Raw genomic sequence first — 15,803 nt, 5'->3', positions numbered from 1 at the left:
TGTGTTTTCAGCTATAGGTGTTACAGTAAATTAGATGACTTCATTGCCATTTTAGGAAAGTTGTCATGGGAATCTTAATGTTTGCATTTTTCATCTTTTGATTGTGCAACCTTGATGTGACATGAATAGCATCTTTGCATTTTATTCCCATGATAGTCCTGTCAGTATTCTTCTATATTATCCTTTCCTTGCTGCTGGCTTGCTCCTTACGTCATTCTTCTGCATCTCTCTGTATATTGATCTAGAGCAGAATTTGCTAAGATACAAATTTTGTGCAGTATCTCATATGCTGCAGTTGCAGTTTGTAAATTGTACCTGACTAGGATTGTACCTAACTAGGGATTGCTGCAATACAAATACCTAGCAAAAACCAGTACCAGTTAGATGACTTAGAAGTGTTCCAATGTACTTAAGGATACTGGTACTTATCCTTAAAAAGCAAAGGCTCAAGCTATTATAGTTGTAAATGGAAGTCACTATTGAAATGTTTGAGTTTGCTGACAGCCTTCAACCCCAGCTGTGTAGTAAGGATTGTCCACCATGGTGGATGCCACACATGTTACTTTATATGTCAGTACCTATTAGTTATATCACCTTCCACCAAAGAATATTAGAAGTAAACATTTAGCATGAGGCTTAAGTGTATATTTGAGCGTGAGAAAGATACTTCTGAGAGGATGTTTCACACTTTAGAAGTGGGCATCCTTTTAGAGGCCGATGTTGATGAGAGCTCAATTTAAAACATTTGGAAAATCTGGTCTGTAGATTGTCAAAAGTTTTTTTAACTTACACAGTTTTTGGAACTGAATCTGCTGATTTATCTGAACTAAAAAAAAAAAAAAAAAAAAAATTACCCAGATGCACACACTTCAACAAACTCTTGCTAGAACAAAGATGAGCTTCTGGCAGAAGCCATTCTACCAGATAGTGTACTGTTCAATACTGCCTGGTTTCTCCATGTGGGCCTGGGATGCTCAGATCAATGCTTCTTATATCATGGAACTCATTAAAGGTTTCAGAAGAGGGTAGCCTCAGATGACACAAAGAACTGAGGTGACTGGGAGACTGGTTTGGAATTGGGCAAAGGAAAGAAAAATCTGGTTTCATAAACACCTTGGTAAGGTTTTTCAGCCTACTGGATTTCTCTTGAAAGCAACATTTTGCATCCCAGATTCATCTCTTTTAGGCACACAAGTGCCTTTCTGTGTCTGCACTCTGACCAGGACCATCCCACTCATGTGGTGTTGCTGGTTTGTGAGCAGGTGGGTGAGTCTGTGCCAAGTGCACACAAAATTGTTCAGCAGATTCTCTGTAAAGGATCTTGAATATTTCCAAGACAGAGGGCAGGGAAAACGGAGGAAGCAGATATGAGTCACATGTTCACTTCAGAGCAAAACCAGAAGAATCTCCCCTTGTAAGGCCTCTGTTAAAGGAAGAGCCAGAGCATAGCTGTTTTGAGGTATTTTGATGACTGAGTTGCCCCTCTTTATTTTTTGAAGTGCTGCTGCCCATTCTGCCTTCAACTTTTCTCCTGATGCCAGCAAAGCAGGAATTACCCCACCATGTCCCTCTTATATCTCTAGGAAAGGCAAGACATGCTGATTAGGATCAGGAATATGGATGTTGAGAAAGGGAATTCAGTGTCTCTGAGCTATGTATCTCCTCAAGTGGGGATCAGATGAAGATCAGGGACAAAGCAAGTCTTGAAAACAGAGAGAGTGGAAGTTGGGTTTTTTTGTTGTTTTGTCTTTTTGTTGTGGGTTTTTTTTTTTTTGTTTTTGTTTTTCTCCAGACTGCTTTCCTTCATATCTGCCTCTGCATGTTGCAAGTGCAGGGAGGATGTTATCAGGCATTATCAGGTCTGTGACCTTCTAAGCAAGGGAGGGCACATGCAAGGCATTTCCTGAGGCTAGCATTAGCCCAGAGCACTTCTTGCCAGCTGGTGGGCAGCCCAGAGAGAGATTTCATTAGGTCACCTACACAGTCATGGAGGGCAAGAGCATTGGGCATGGACTGGTGAATACAGTGGTTTTGGGAGGAGAAATTTGCTAGCCTTGGGACTTCCAAATTCTAGGGGTCTGGCATATATTCTCTGATGAGTTTCCGTAGAAAACAACAAGCTTAAAAGGCATTTTTCTTTTCACTGTGGTAGAGGCTCCCTTGCTTTAGAGAGCACTGCTGATGTGTAGGTACAAGACAATGTGCACAGCTGTAGATCAGACTTTTCACTAAGCCTTCTAATGCCATTTTCTGCTGGTTGGATATTTCTGATTTCCTCCTGCCTCCCACATTCTCTGTAACATGTTTGAATGAGAAAATGGGTTGGCAGGAAATTTAATCTATCCATGTAAGAAAAAAACAACCCTCCCCAAAACAAATAACAGCAAGGAGAGGAGATTAAGATGCAGTTTGCATGGCAAGTGATTCTTTAGCAGTGAATGTAGTCTGGGTCATCTCCTGGATCTGGACTTCTTAAATCATACTTGGGAAGGGATGATGTCTAGCTTCTAGCTGACACACTTTTTTTGGGAAAACTCATGTGGAGAAGATGCACAGAGAAACACTGGCTAAGGGGCCTTGTATAGTAAAGCCACGGGCTCTATAGTTTAGCTTGTTTGTATTTAAATCTACTGTGTTTGATACAGGGGCTGAGATAAAGAGCCTGCATTCCAGCTTTCTGGATACTATCAATAATTGAAGAACTTCTCTCAGGTTGTTATTTTTCTTGAAGGATCTCTAGACACTTTGGCAAGCTTTTTGTCCATGTGGACATTTGAGACCAAAAAAGGTGCCTGGTTTGGGTTGCAGCATCAGTACCTTAAGCTATGTCAGGTTCCAAGATTGCACAGTAGCCTAGAGACTTGTTTTTAGTGATCTTCATCACTGGCACAGCATTTCCACTCGTGGTACTCTTCTGCCTTCTTAGACTGAGGCTTGTGGCAAAGCCATGTATTCTCCTGTGCCCCACATGAACAACCAAAAGAAGCAGAGGCTAGAGTTAGCTCAGTAAAAAAGCCAGTGTGGCCTCTGCAAGTTAAGACTTATAGGGACAAAAACTATTCCAGAAATGTACCATGAACATAATTATTGCTTCCTCCTGTTGATTGTGGCTGGCTGCTGGCACAAATATGCACAACACTAAAGACTACCTTTCTATGACACAAACCACAGAAATGGGTGAGCAGGGTGAACAATCACATGGACCTCCCACCAGTTGTTTCCTGGTATCCTGGTTCAGCGATTGCAGGATGCAGCCCCGATATCCATGATCAGGGTTCCCATGTTCAGAGGTTTTTTTGCTCCTTTTTCTTGTGTGAATGAACCCTCTGCACACCCATCCATTCTCAGGGATACCAAAAGAGGCTGAAAGTTGGCACAACATGGCAAGTGTGAACACCCCATGCCTTTGCTAAGCTCAGTCACCCAGAGCACCTGTTGCACATCTCTCAAACCACGAAGGGTTTTGCCGTGCCTCCTGTCCTTCCACGGGTCGGAAGCTCTCCTTGCAGGTTGGTTGCTTCTAGAAAAGTAAACAGGGAGGTTTGAGTCTATTATCCGAAGAGAGGCTGAACACCAGGCATTTATTCTCTCCCGCTCCAGATTTGGGTCACAAAGCTCGACTTCTTTGGTGGCTCTATGATGACATCCTCTGGAGGGATTAAGAACTACATCGACTCCCGTTGTCCACTTGTTGAGGTACTCTGCACCAGGCTTCACCTCCTTACCAGGTCGCTGGTCGTTTCTTTTCCTTGCGGACCTGCAAAGAATAAAGTACTCTGCGGTATTGACATCTCTTCCTCTTTTTTTCCTACGATTGTTACTCTGTTTCTGCCCTCAGTACAGTAGTGTCTGCAACGATGAAGTGGGTGTAGTGGGCTCTTGTCTATGTTCCAGAGGCAAAGTTTTTCACCAGGAGCAGCCTTCAGCTTCCCGGCTCCTCCCCTTGTTATGACAATGTGTGATTCAAAGGCGTGAGGAATGGGCTGGCACATGTGCAATGCTATGGACCGGAGTGGACACAGATAGTGGAAAGAGCTGCTGCTTCTTTATTTTTCTTTATTTTATCAACCAGTGTGACTGACTTCTTACGGGCTCACAACTGAACTGAAGTTTGTCCTTCTGCCCTGTTGCTGTGGTTGAGGAAAGCTGTTGGGCTGAGTTTTCTAGCTTCTCCACGTTAGAGCAATAGTTCAGAGTTTAGGAGAACATGGAGAGAAAGAGCCACTGCAAACTAGGTCTGATTAGCCTGCCAGTCAGCCCTGGGGATCCAAGGCTTCAGTGACCTTGTGAAACTGGAGCTGACTGGCCCAGATTAGTTGCAACACAGACACCTCAGAGTTTGAGTTCAGACATGAGAGCAATCTACTTGCTCAGTGAAGTCTGGTGAGGCTTTGGTTCAAAAGGTAAGGTAATTACATTCAAACCTCCCAAGGTTGATTTTATTCTCAGCTATGCGTGTATGGGAAATAAGAAATATGACTCCAACAGATTTTGGATGTGGCAGAGACTCCAGAGCTTTTTCTTCTACAGAGCTGTCTCCAGCTCCAGGCAGTGGGCTCCTGGGATTCTAGAAATCAGTTTGGTCCCAGATCTACATTTACCAAAAGCATGTCTATGAAATGGCCCACACCACAGTTCTAAGGCCAGCTACTCAACAAATATTGTTTGCCTTTGAAATACAACTTATAATGAGGATTTCCATGTCAAGCTCTCATTTCTACTCTTGTCAGTCAAGAACATACAGCCCATGGGACTGTTTTCATCCCCTTTCAGCTGGGTTTTAATATCAACATTGTGCCCTCATCTCTCCTTAGCACACACTAGGTCTAAGCTTTCTTTTAAATGATATGAAGTTCCTTGCCCAGTGGCTGCAAGGGAGTTGCAGTTCCTGACAGCTGTGTCATATTTCTGAGCGTGGAGTTCAAGATCTGCATTAACATTTATCAAACCAGTTTATGCCAGTTTTATATGATTTTTTTTTTTCTTTCACAAAGGGTTTTGGAAATTATCAGTGACTGTCTTGCAGGTATAATGGCCATGCATCTTTGCATAATTTTTTTATATTCCAGCTCTCATAAACTTGCCATATGACTTGTGTTATTCAAACTATTGTAAATAAGTTGCTTGTTAGACTGAAGCACAGAGGGAAGAAAATGGCCCTTACACAAATGCAAATGCTACACAAGGTAGTAGTGGGAGAGAAGAGGTGCTAGGTTGTTTAGAACATGGTCACTACCATTTTTCCCAATGTATTAATCTCTTCTAGGTCCATTTCATTGTTCATTGCAAGCTTCTCGTGTGTATTTGCTGCTAATCTATACTTGGTAAACTGGAAGAGTATCCCTTTTCATACAAGGAGATTACCTTTAACACTTGTTACTGTCAATGCTATTGAATGGCTCCACTCCTGCATCTCCCCCACTGGCCTTTATCAGCAACAGGATCAGGGACAAAATGAAACTGTGGTGTGACTCAGAGAAACGAAGAGAAACCTCTGGTACCTTGTCCCCATCTGAGAATGGCAAAGAATGAAATGGAGCTGTTAATCTGGTTAACTTGGGGCAAAGCCTGATGTGTGCACATGTGCATTTGGGGCTGAGAGCAGTGTAGTTTGATTTCGGTGAAATGAATGAAGGCAGTGTTATGTTAACTTGCAGAAAAGGTATTCACCCACATAAGCAACCCAGTGTACTGAAGACTGGGTTGCAGGCCTGCTGGTATTGAGGCCATAAAATGTCTTCATACAGTGAAGACAAGTTATATTCACCAGCCAGTTACATCTCAGCCACTGGGGAGTTAAATTCGAACTCCTTTTTGAGCTTAAATGTAAGTGTTCTTTAAATAATTCTTTACTTTCTAGGTAGGTGATTTATATCCTTTAAGGGAAGGAAATTACTCAAGAGGGTAGAAAAAAAGCACATTAAATGAAGACAAATACACTGGGCACTTGTGATCCAGCAAAAGTGCTGCTGGAGTACTAGTCAGACCTGAGTTTCACTCTCAGCTTGTCATTGTCACTGACTTCTGCATGACCTGAGGTAGGTAGGGATGCAGACACCCATCCCAGGGGTGCCACAGCTGGATGCTTGGAACACATGTCAGAGACAGACCCATTGGTTAATCTGAATATAGGAGCCCGATGGGGAAACTATTAACTTTAGTCTCTCTGAGACTTTTGTTCCCCACCTGCAAAAATTATACAGTCATCAAGAAGAGGTTTGAGAATTATGTCAAAAGAGGTCATCTAATCTACACATACATGCATGTGCACACTCTGTGCACAACCCCCTGCAGGATCTGGCCTGGGAGGTTCTACTATATTTAATCACTTGCTGAAAGAAGGTTAATTTGCTCTTAAAGATCTCTGCTCAGAGAGTCCATGGTCTTAAAAAACACGGGGATAAAAGGGAATATTTTCAATACTGATTCTGAATGATTGCCTTAGTAGAGTTTTATTTTACAAAATAATCTATATATCTCTTCCTATGCATGTTGCCAGCCCTTTGTGTTAACTTTGCCCGGTGCTGCAAGGAGGATATGCTAGGAATATGCAGATCTCTGTACTTGTAACCAGAGACTAGAGTTTTCCTTAGTGCTTACCTGTCTTCCCAAGACTGCCTAGTTCCTTCATTCCTCTCTGTCTGCATTGCAGCTATTGAAAGTAGGTGACCAGCCATACTCCAACTAGTTTTTAAGAGATGCAAGAGCAGTTTTAATGCTGTTCCAGTCACCTTTGGCAAACATGGTGCCTTCATCCGGTGGACAGATGGGGCAAGTTGGGGGCAAGTTTTGTCTACCATTAAGCAAACTCAATGCTGGGAGTATTTCTTAAGCACAGGAGAGCTGTGTATTACCTCCACAGGCAGAGCTGTGTTTAGTGGACCCCTGGATAGCAGTCTTAACACTCTCAGCTAACCCCAGAGCCCTCCCCAGCCTGGATGGAAAGACAAACCTGTTTTACTGATTGGGGAAAGGGAAGGAGCCATAGGTTTCATGTTTCTGATGCTCTTTGTAGGAAATGGAGAGCTTTGGTTGCCAGTTTCTGTAGTCTTGAAATAGGTACCATCCACTGGTGATATTGGATGATCCAGCAGGTCAATTTCAAGGCTTGCCCTGCTGACTGAAGGAGTATTGCTGCTCTACGGGGTGGTGCAAGAGCCAATATTCTCTGTAAATTAGTGTCAGGACCTTGTTAATGCTGCACTGTGTGGTGGTTCAGCTGTCTTTCAGGATACCAGGTAGAAGCACCAGCTCTGTTGCCCTGGCTGCCTCTGACAGGGCATCTGTAGCATAAACAGCTTCCCAGCATGTTGGGTATTTACAGTCAGGGAGTGTGCTTAGAGGTGAGCTGCTGGAAACAGCTGTTTGTTGAGAAGTTGTTGAGAGCCTTCACGTTGAATCCAGTTCCTTTGCACAGTGACAGCCACAGCACAGACAGGGCAAACTGTGTCTTCCTCTGTGCTGTCCCAGCTCATATGCTTCATCCCCAAGGCAGGTGTCTTTTAAAGCTGTGTACCAAGGGCAGTGTCCATCTGCCTCAGCATCCTGCTCTCAGACCTAGGCACCTCTGTCTTTCTACATCTCTCCCCCTCTTCCATCCATATATCATCTCCAAGCTATTCCTTCCCTTACTGTTTGCCTTAGAGGAGGATTTTCTCTTGTCCCCCACCTCTGCTTTGCCTCTCGTACTGCTGACCAGTCTGTTCCCTCTCTGTGGACTCTTCCATTCCTCCTCTTCCTATCTGTCCTCCTTTCTTTCCCCTGTCCCCAGCCCTCTTCAGGCCTGTCCCCCCTGTCCATGAGGCTGAAGCCTCTTGTTCAATTTCCTTTTCCTCACTCTTTGGCTTTCCCTCACCCTTCCTTCATCTGTTCATCCCTCTCCTGCCTCCTCCCAATATCTCCATAAATCCTGATTTTCCTGGATTTGTGGTGAGGCTCAGTTAACTGCAGTGTGAGTCTCTGACTCTCTGCAGTGTGACTCTCCTCTCGGGAGGATTTCTGGCAGACTGTAAAGATGGTGAGCCCAGTAATTTCACTAGCACCCAGTGACTTTGTTCTACCATCTCTTATGAGAATGATTTAAGTCTTGTCCACTCCTTTGTTAATCAGTGGTAATGAAAACACAACTCATGGTTAAAATAATGCCTGTGTAATAGGAGGCTGCTTATCTCTAGGTGTTTGCCCTGACTCAGAGGTGCAAAGCTGATATGAATGCTGATAACATCCCCTGATGTCTCAAAAGATAAGAGAATCTACCTCCAGGTTTCCCCATCCCTCCTCTAGAGAGCTATAGTTGGAGATATAAGCTGCCCTCAAATCATTCATCAAGGATAGTAAATAACAAGGATAATGAAAACAGCCAGACCTTTTTCTGACCTTCCCTGCCATTGGCCTTAGCAAGGAGATCAGCCAGGCATGGAGGTTGGTTTCCATTTTGAGCTCCTACAGGGTGCTGTTGTTTCTACACAAAGAGTGAGCTCAGCTGGAAAGATCAAGTGTTTAGAAGAAGCAAGCCACGATCCTATGTGGACAGGTGATACTATGTAGATACCTTGTGGTCAGAGGGCTTTGGTCTCTAGGACTACCAAGGTAGCAGCTTCAACTATCATGTAATCACAGAATGGTTTGGGTTGGAAGACCTCTTCAAAGATCACCTGATCCAATCTCACTGCAGTGTGCAGTGACATCTTCAACTAGATAGGTTGCTCAGAGACCCATCCAGCCTCACCTTGCATATTTCCAGGTATGGGGCTTCTACCTGTTCACCACCCTCATGGTAAAAAATTCTTTCTTAAATCTAATCTAAATCTACCCTCTTTTATTTTAAAACTATTATTTCTTGTCATATCAAAGCAGATGCTACTAACATCTTTTTTTATAGGCCCCCTTTAAGTATTGGAAGGCCCCAGTAAGGTTTCTCTGAAGCCCTGTCTTCTCCAGGCTAAACAATTGCAACTATCTCAGTCTGTCATCATAGCAGAAGTATTACATCCCTCTGATCATTTTGCCTCCCTTTTCTGGACCCACCTAGGACCCTGTCTTTTTTGTGTGGAGGAAGAACAATTATTGTTATTTTTCAGCTGTTTCAAAAAGCTTCTTATCATGGGAAGGAATAGAAATATTTTTCATTGCAAAATGAATGATGCAGTTTCCTAGTCAGAATGTCTGCTTGGAGGAGCAGAGGAATGCTGCATTTGGTCACAGGCATTTGAGATAAAACCCTGGAAAACCAAATCTCATGTAAGGAGAGATCTGGAGAACAGCAAAAGCGGCTTTGCAGAAAGGATCAGGGACGAATCTTCAGTTACAGAACCCCTGTGCCAGAGGTGAGAAAGTAACTGCTCTACTGATTTAATCAATTCAAAGCATGCCCTTACTGCAAGGTGTCAAAACCAGAGCTTGATGTTTAGCTGCTAGATGGAGACTGCAGTTTGTATGGAAAAAAAAAAAAAAACAAACCAAAAAAGAAAGAAAGAAAGAAAGAAAAAGAAAAAAAAAAACTTTGGACAGAAAATAAATCTCACTGACAGGGAATAAATAGAGAGCACTGAGTCGTCATTTTTAATAGACTTTTTTCCTCCAGACCATAACTGCACTTAAAACCTTTGAAAATGACGTGTGTTCTTTCAGGGTCACCCCTGCAGCCACCCGGCCCCCCCCGGCCTGGCAGCCGTGAGACTCCGGCACCAGGGCCGGGGATGGAGCCCAGCAGCCCGGTTCCCCCGCCCTGGGGGAGCCGCCGGGGCCGCGCCGCAGGCGGGCACCTCCCTGGCAGGGACCGGAGGGGGGCAGCAGCACCCAGCGCTTGGGAAGCTGGGCTCCAAGAAACCTTCCTCACGCTCCTGACTGACAGTGTTTTTGCACCTGATCTTCAGGACCCGGCTGCTTTCCAAATCCCAGCCGCATCAGGCTGCGTGGCGGTGACACTTTTAACATGCAGCATATGCATCTCATTTCCCTATTCACTGGGCTATTTGTAAACCTAATTTAAGCGAAATCTCTCCGTTACTCTTATCGTTTTACATAGCTCCTAAGGAAAGGGTGGGAGGAGAAAAAGGAAAATCAAGGAAGAGAGTTGCCAGCAGTGAACCTTCTTTCTTCCCCATCTCATTCTGGTACATTAGCTTTGTAATAATTCACATGCTGCATAGGGAGGACCTGGCACCCTTCATTTGTATAACCTTGGGTGCAACCCTCACGTCTTCCAAGGCCAATGTCCGAGAGGAAAAGTCCCCTAGGTTTCCTGGGAAATGGTGAAGGACACTGTGGCAGATGCACTTCTAACTGGGATCTATCTGACTCCTTCCTTTCACAGGGAAAAGAGCCTGCCTGGGAGAGGGGCTGTGCTGAGCCACTACAAGGCTGAGGTGGCAGCAAGCAGCACACAGAGGGAAGTAGTGAGATTTTGAGTGAGTGCATGATTTCTTCCTAGTTATTAAAAAGTGTCATGTAATTTGTTTGCAGATTAGTTTAGTTTTGATTTGACAAGATTCACAGATATGACTCACCTTCAAGGTGTCCCAGCAAGAAAAAGCCATGAAATTAAATTACATTTTAGAGTTAGAAAGGTAAATTATTTCACCTCCATAAATTACTACCAAAATAGTTTTCACCAGCTGCAAGCTTTCTTCTCTCATCCTTCCCTGCTGGGATGCAGCTTTGCTGTTCAGTGTTTAACAGCTACTGTTGCAAACCAAAGGGGGGTTTAATCTCCATTTTAGGTGAAGTACTCTTTAGTTTTCTTGTTTGCTGGTGGTTTTAGGTTTTTTTGGTTTTGTTTTTTTTGGGGGGGGGGGGTTGGTGTTTGGATGGTTGGTTTTTTTCTTGGGTTTTTTGTTGTTTTTTGTGTGTGTGTGTGTGTTTCTTACCATGATGGAAGAAATAGGAACTTTTAAAGATAGAAAAGGTCCATGGAAGTTGTTCCAAGGAGTTTAGAGTCTGCTCCCCTGGAGAATGTAAAACTGACTCTAAAATGAATTAGAAGATAAATCTTATGTGTGCCTTTGTATTTTCTTGACCAGTAATGTCTGTGTGTTTGGAGGAGCAGAAGAAGCTGCATTTGGTCCCATGTGACTGAGAAAAGACCTTGGAAAGCAAAATCTCATGTAGGGAGAGATCTGGAGACTGGCAAAAACAGCACTGCAGAAAGGATCAGGGGAGCATCAGGGATACATCTTTGGTCACAGGACCATTTTGGAGGAGATGAGAGAATACCTGTTCAAGAGGCTTCAGCAAAGGTGCTAATGGAAGTCTGAGTGAAGAAACAGGTGCAGAAAAGTGGGTGGAAGATGAGTTGTCAAGGTGAGAGCAAAAACCTTCAAATGGACTGCAAAGGGGAAAGAGAACTGATGAAGAAGAGGCTTGTAAGTGTTGTGAGCAAAAGGTATTGGAGAGGGTAATGGCATCAGTGTCTTGAATAGGCTGAGGCTCAACACGTTTCATGGTCAAAGCTCAAGGTAATACAGGTCTAGATAAGGTTTTGTTATCTTGTATACATTCTGAAGTCTCTGTAATGGAGCTTTTCTTGTACAAAGAATACAAATACCTTTTAAATGGCATCTTGGAGATGTATAACTATTATAGTTATATATACATACAGTACAGCCTGAACTAGGCCTGCTTCAAATCTGTCTGGCAAAACAAATAAAGATTGTAAAAAGTTCATATGAAATTTCCTTGAAATATTTTCACAGCAAATATCTGCTTTTCATGGGAAGGAGGAGAAATATTTTTCATCACAAGATGAAAAGCTTTCAGGTTTGTCAGGTGCTTACTGTGTTTGAGTATTCTTTTTCTTTTTCCTTCCACTCCTGACTACTTTTTTGGTTTCTCCTGCCTTTGAGTTTCTCAACATAAAAATCATCATTTTCTACAGCTGGAGAAATTTACTGTTCTCTCTTGGCCACTGATGTATTTATCTAAAATCTCAACTGAGAAGGCCTTTGAATTTGCTTCTCCATCATGAAATTGCTACATGGAGCAATTCAAGCCTCAGAAATAAGAAAAGAAGCCTTAAAATTAGCACTGTTGCATCAGCCTAGAAAATCTGTTCCTCGGGGCACTCCTGTGATGCTGAGAGACACATACAGCAGCCCCTGTTGTTACTCACCTAAGATTTTCAAGTTGCTGCTGCCCTGATGTGCTGCTGATGGAGAAGCAGAACCAGCAGGCACAGCTGGTGCCTGTCCAGAGCCCGTGTGTGAGCAGCAGCTGGATTTGGTGGTAGTGGCAGCATCAGGGACTGCAACACAGTGATCTGATGTGGAGAACATCTGCTAGAGACAGATAACAGGATGAGAGAAGCCTGCAGGCTTGTTGAATAGTAACTCAAACTTCGAACTAGTGTTTACAACACACTATTATGTCCTACTTCATCTACTTTCTTCTCTAGAGAGGTGCAGGATGCTTCGAACACCCTGAAAACATGCTGAATGGATTAACCCACTGGAAAGAAGGTTGGCAAGAGGGAGCTAGGTCTGGCTGTAGCTCAGAATTCATCCATGTTACTTCATTATGAGAATATTAGGAGAAAGCATCCATCTTTCTTGGGTAACAGTAGGACAGATATCCTTGTGCTACACAAGGAGTTGTTCCACTGTAGAAGTATCCATCTTTCCAGTTGTGTCTGGTGGTCACCCTTCAAGGAAGTGTCAGGACATGAACTCTGGCACTTTCAATCCAGTGGAGTATTCCCAGATCGCCTTTGTACAGAGAAATTTCAACTGGGACTCACTGTGTTCCTTTTCCAGCCCATTGTGTTGATGTGGGCAGCTTAACCCATCCAGTTAGATTGTATGAGCTGATTCCTACCAGGACTGAGTGAACCAGGGGAAAAATTCTCAGTGAATATTGGTTCACATTTGGAAGTGAATTTTCATTCAGAACAGAGAGGCGTCCACATGACTGCTGCAGCTAAACCAACCAAGCATTGAATTGAGGCTATTCATAACAAACTGTCCATGAATGGCCTGCAGGGCAAAAAAAACTATCTGCAGAAGAAATTCATGGGCAATTTTGACTAATGAGTGAGTTTGGGAATTCGGCTTTCGGTTTGCAGACAAATAGAAAAAAACCCCTCAAACCTCATATGAAACTTATTGAATAAATGATTTATAGTGAAGTATTTGTTCAGCTCTAATCTCTGTAACATGTATAGTTTATAGTTTTAGAAAGCACTTTAGGATTAGCTGTGGGAGCTATATGTCAATGAATAGTCTGTGAAAAACCATTCTTTTCTGAACAACTATATGGAGAAGTGTTAATGTCACCCGCCTCAGAGGGAGCCTGGTAAAGGCCTTGTGCTTGAGAAAGGACTTCTGGATTCCAGCAGTGCTCTTGGGCTCTTCAAAGCAGAAGTTAAGGCTTGAAATCATCCCTCCTTGTTGACTGCAGTAACTGAAGGCAAAAGAAGTTAATACCAGGGCTTATTCATGGGAAAGTCTGGCAGCCATTTAAGAGAGTCATGTTGCTTTTGCAACGTTATTTCACTGAGAGGCTGAGCTGTGATCAATTTCCATCAATGGTATAAGAAACATATCTCAAACCTTGTTAGGTAACAAGAGTATTTAGAAATTCAAGGTGTTAAATGTGCATCTGCCTGGAGGTGCCTCACAGCTAGGTACAACATGCCTTTATGCCTCTATTTCACAGCATTTTACATGGTGCTAACTCTAGCAAGTCCTCCAGGAAAAATGGTAACTACACATTGAATTCATACACTTTCAGGTTCATGTGGAAATATTTCTAAATATTCTCTCTTTGGTGGTCATCTGTTCCACCCTGCGTTGCCCCATTTTAAGACCTGCTTGTCCCTTCTGTACATGCTGTCTCACACTGCAGAGCAGAGCCACTTTGGCTGGCTTCTACTCATAAATTCAGATGCTTAGGAGCAGCCTTAAGTGCCCATTTTCCCTGGCAAATAATATGGAGTGAGACCAGCTGAATCCTTTTACATGATGCAGGCAACAGAAACTGATCCATGCCACTCCTTTGTAGCATCCGGAGCTGGCTTCACTTTGGCAAAGGGAGAACTGGAGCTGACTTCTGAAGCTTGACCAACAGTGAGTCCAAGGAAAGCAGCCAACACTGAATCCAAGGTAATTCAGGAAATGATGACTCAAAATTAAACTGAAAATGTTCCTGTTCTGAATTGGAAACCCTGGACAGCACTTCTACAAACAATCGAGTGTTGCAGTGAAGATGGTTTTCCAAAGCTCACCTTGCCTGTACTCTTTTCTCCCAGATTCACTGGAAGCTTCTAAGCTGAGTCCAGCTGGGAGGAGGTAACACAGCATCATGTGAAGGAAAGTTATAGAAGTAGTTTGCCTGTGAATTTGAGGGAGATTAATTACAAATATGGCATGGCATTTCATTACAAGTGTCCATGGGGAGTAAACTGCATTGTATCAATCCTAGTTTATGCTGCTCCTTTGTTTCTCACAAAATCATCAGACAGATCTTAACCTTCCTTCCCTTACAATCACTGACCACAGCTGTCCCAGATCAGTTACTGCTCCCTGCTCATTTCTCCACTCTTTCTACCCACTGTGGCTCACCTGCCACATCTCCTTGCTGCTCTGCTCCAGATGTTGGGCTCATGAGGGGTGAACTAACCCAGTATGTTCCATAGCAGATTTGTTTATGGTAGCAGCAGAACCAAGACGCCAAGACCAAAGGTACATTGGCTCATACTGCTTGTCTTAGCTTTTAGTTTTTGTCTTAGCTTTTTATTTCAGGAAATACCTGGACCCAACTGACTATGAAGACATTCTCAAATATCCCTTATTTCATCTACTATCCAGTGTGTGGCATGGCAAAACTACGGGGAAGTCCAACTTTGTGCTACAAGGAGCAGGACCTAAGAGGGCAGTACAGGCTATTGCATTGTGAAGAGGTAAGAATTGTCATGAACATCTTTGGAAAGAAATAAAAGAGTAGTAGAAGAGAAGTAAGAGAAAATAATCCAGTGAAAACATGATGCTGACTTAGGATCAGTAGAAATGCAGTGAACACAAATAACCATTCACAGAAGTACTCGGGCATACCTTTTAAAATTATTTTTTTCCCCCAGCACTGCTCTTAAAGAAAGCAGGTGCCTGACCAGTGAGTCCAGAGGACAGTAATTGGAATAATCAGTGTTCTGACAAATATGACCTATGAAAAAGGATTGAGTGAATTTGGGTTAATTAGCTGACAGAAAAGAAGGCTGAAGTGGGAAGGTGGTAACAGTCTTATAGTATATAAAAGGCTGCTATAGGGAAAAAGACAATAAACTGTCCTCCTCCATGGTGGATAGGATAAGAAAAAATGGGTTTAAATTGCAACAAGGAAGATTAAGGCTAAAAGTAAAATGCCCATAGTAGTGAAAAAACAAAATGTATTGCCTGAGGAGAGTGTGGAGACTCTTATCGCTGGAAAGCTTTTAAAGAGCAGATAGGTGACCATTTGCCAGGTGTGGTTTAGTTCTAGTTCATCTTACCCCACAGCAAAGGACAAGCTAGATGATTTCCTGAGGTTTCTCCATGCCTCTTTACTTTGTGGTTCCAGATGTGTCTGGGATTCAATCTTCCAAACCTGGGTTGGAGCACTGGTATCAAAGGCAAAAATAATGATCCAGTCACACAAGGTGTAATGAGAAGACTGATCCAACACTCTCCTGGGCTGTGCTGAGTAGTGGTCTCCAATGCCTGCTGAAAATATGCTCAGGTGGTTTCTCTTCCAGTTGCAGTGGGAGCTAGAGGATAGGGAAAGTTGAAACAAGATACGTCCCCTGAGACAAAAGATGTCCTGTCATGTTTATTTTC

The sequence above is a fragment of the Heliangelus exortis genome, chromosome 1 (genome assembly GCF_036169615.1).
Source record: "Heliangelus exortis chromosome 1, bHelExo1.hap1, whole genome shotgun sequence".
Classification (NCBI taxonomy): Eukaryota; Metazoa; Chordata; class Aves; order Apodiformes; family Trochilidae; genus Heliangelus; species Heliangelus exortis.
The sequence above is the reverse complement of the archived record's forward strand: the minus strand, read 5'-3'. Positions refer to the sequence as shown.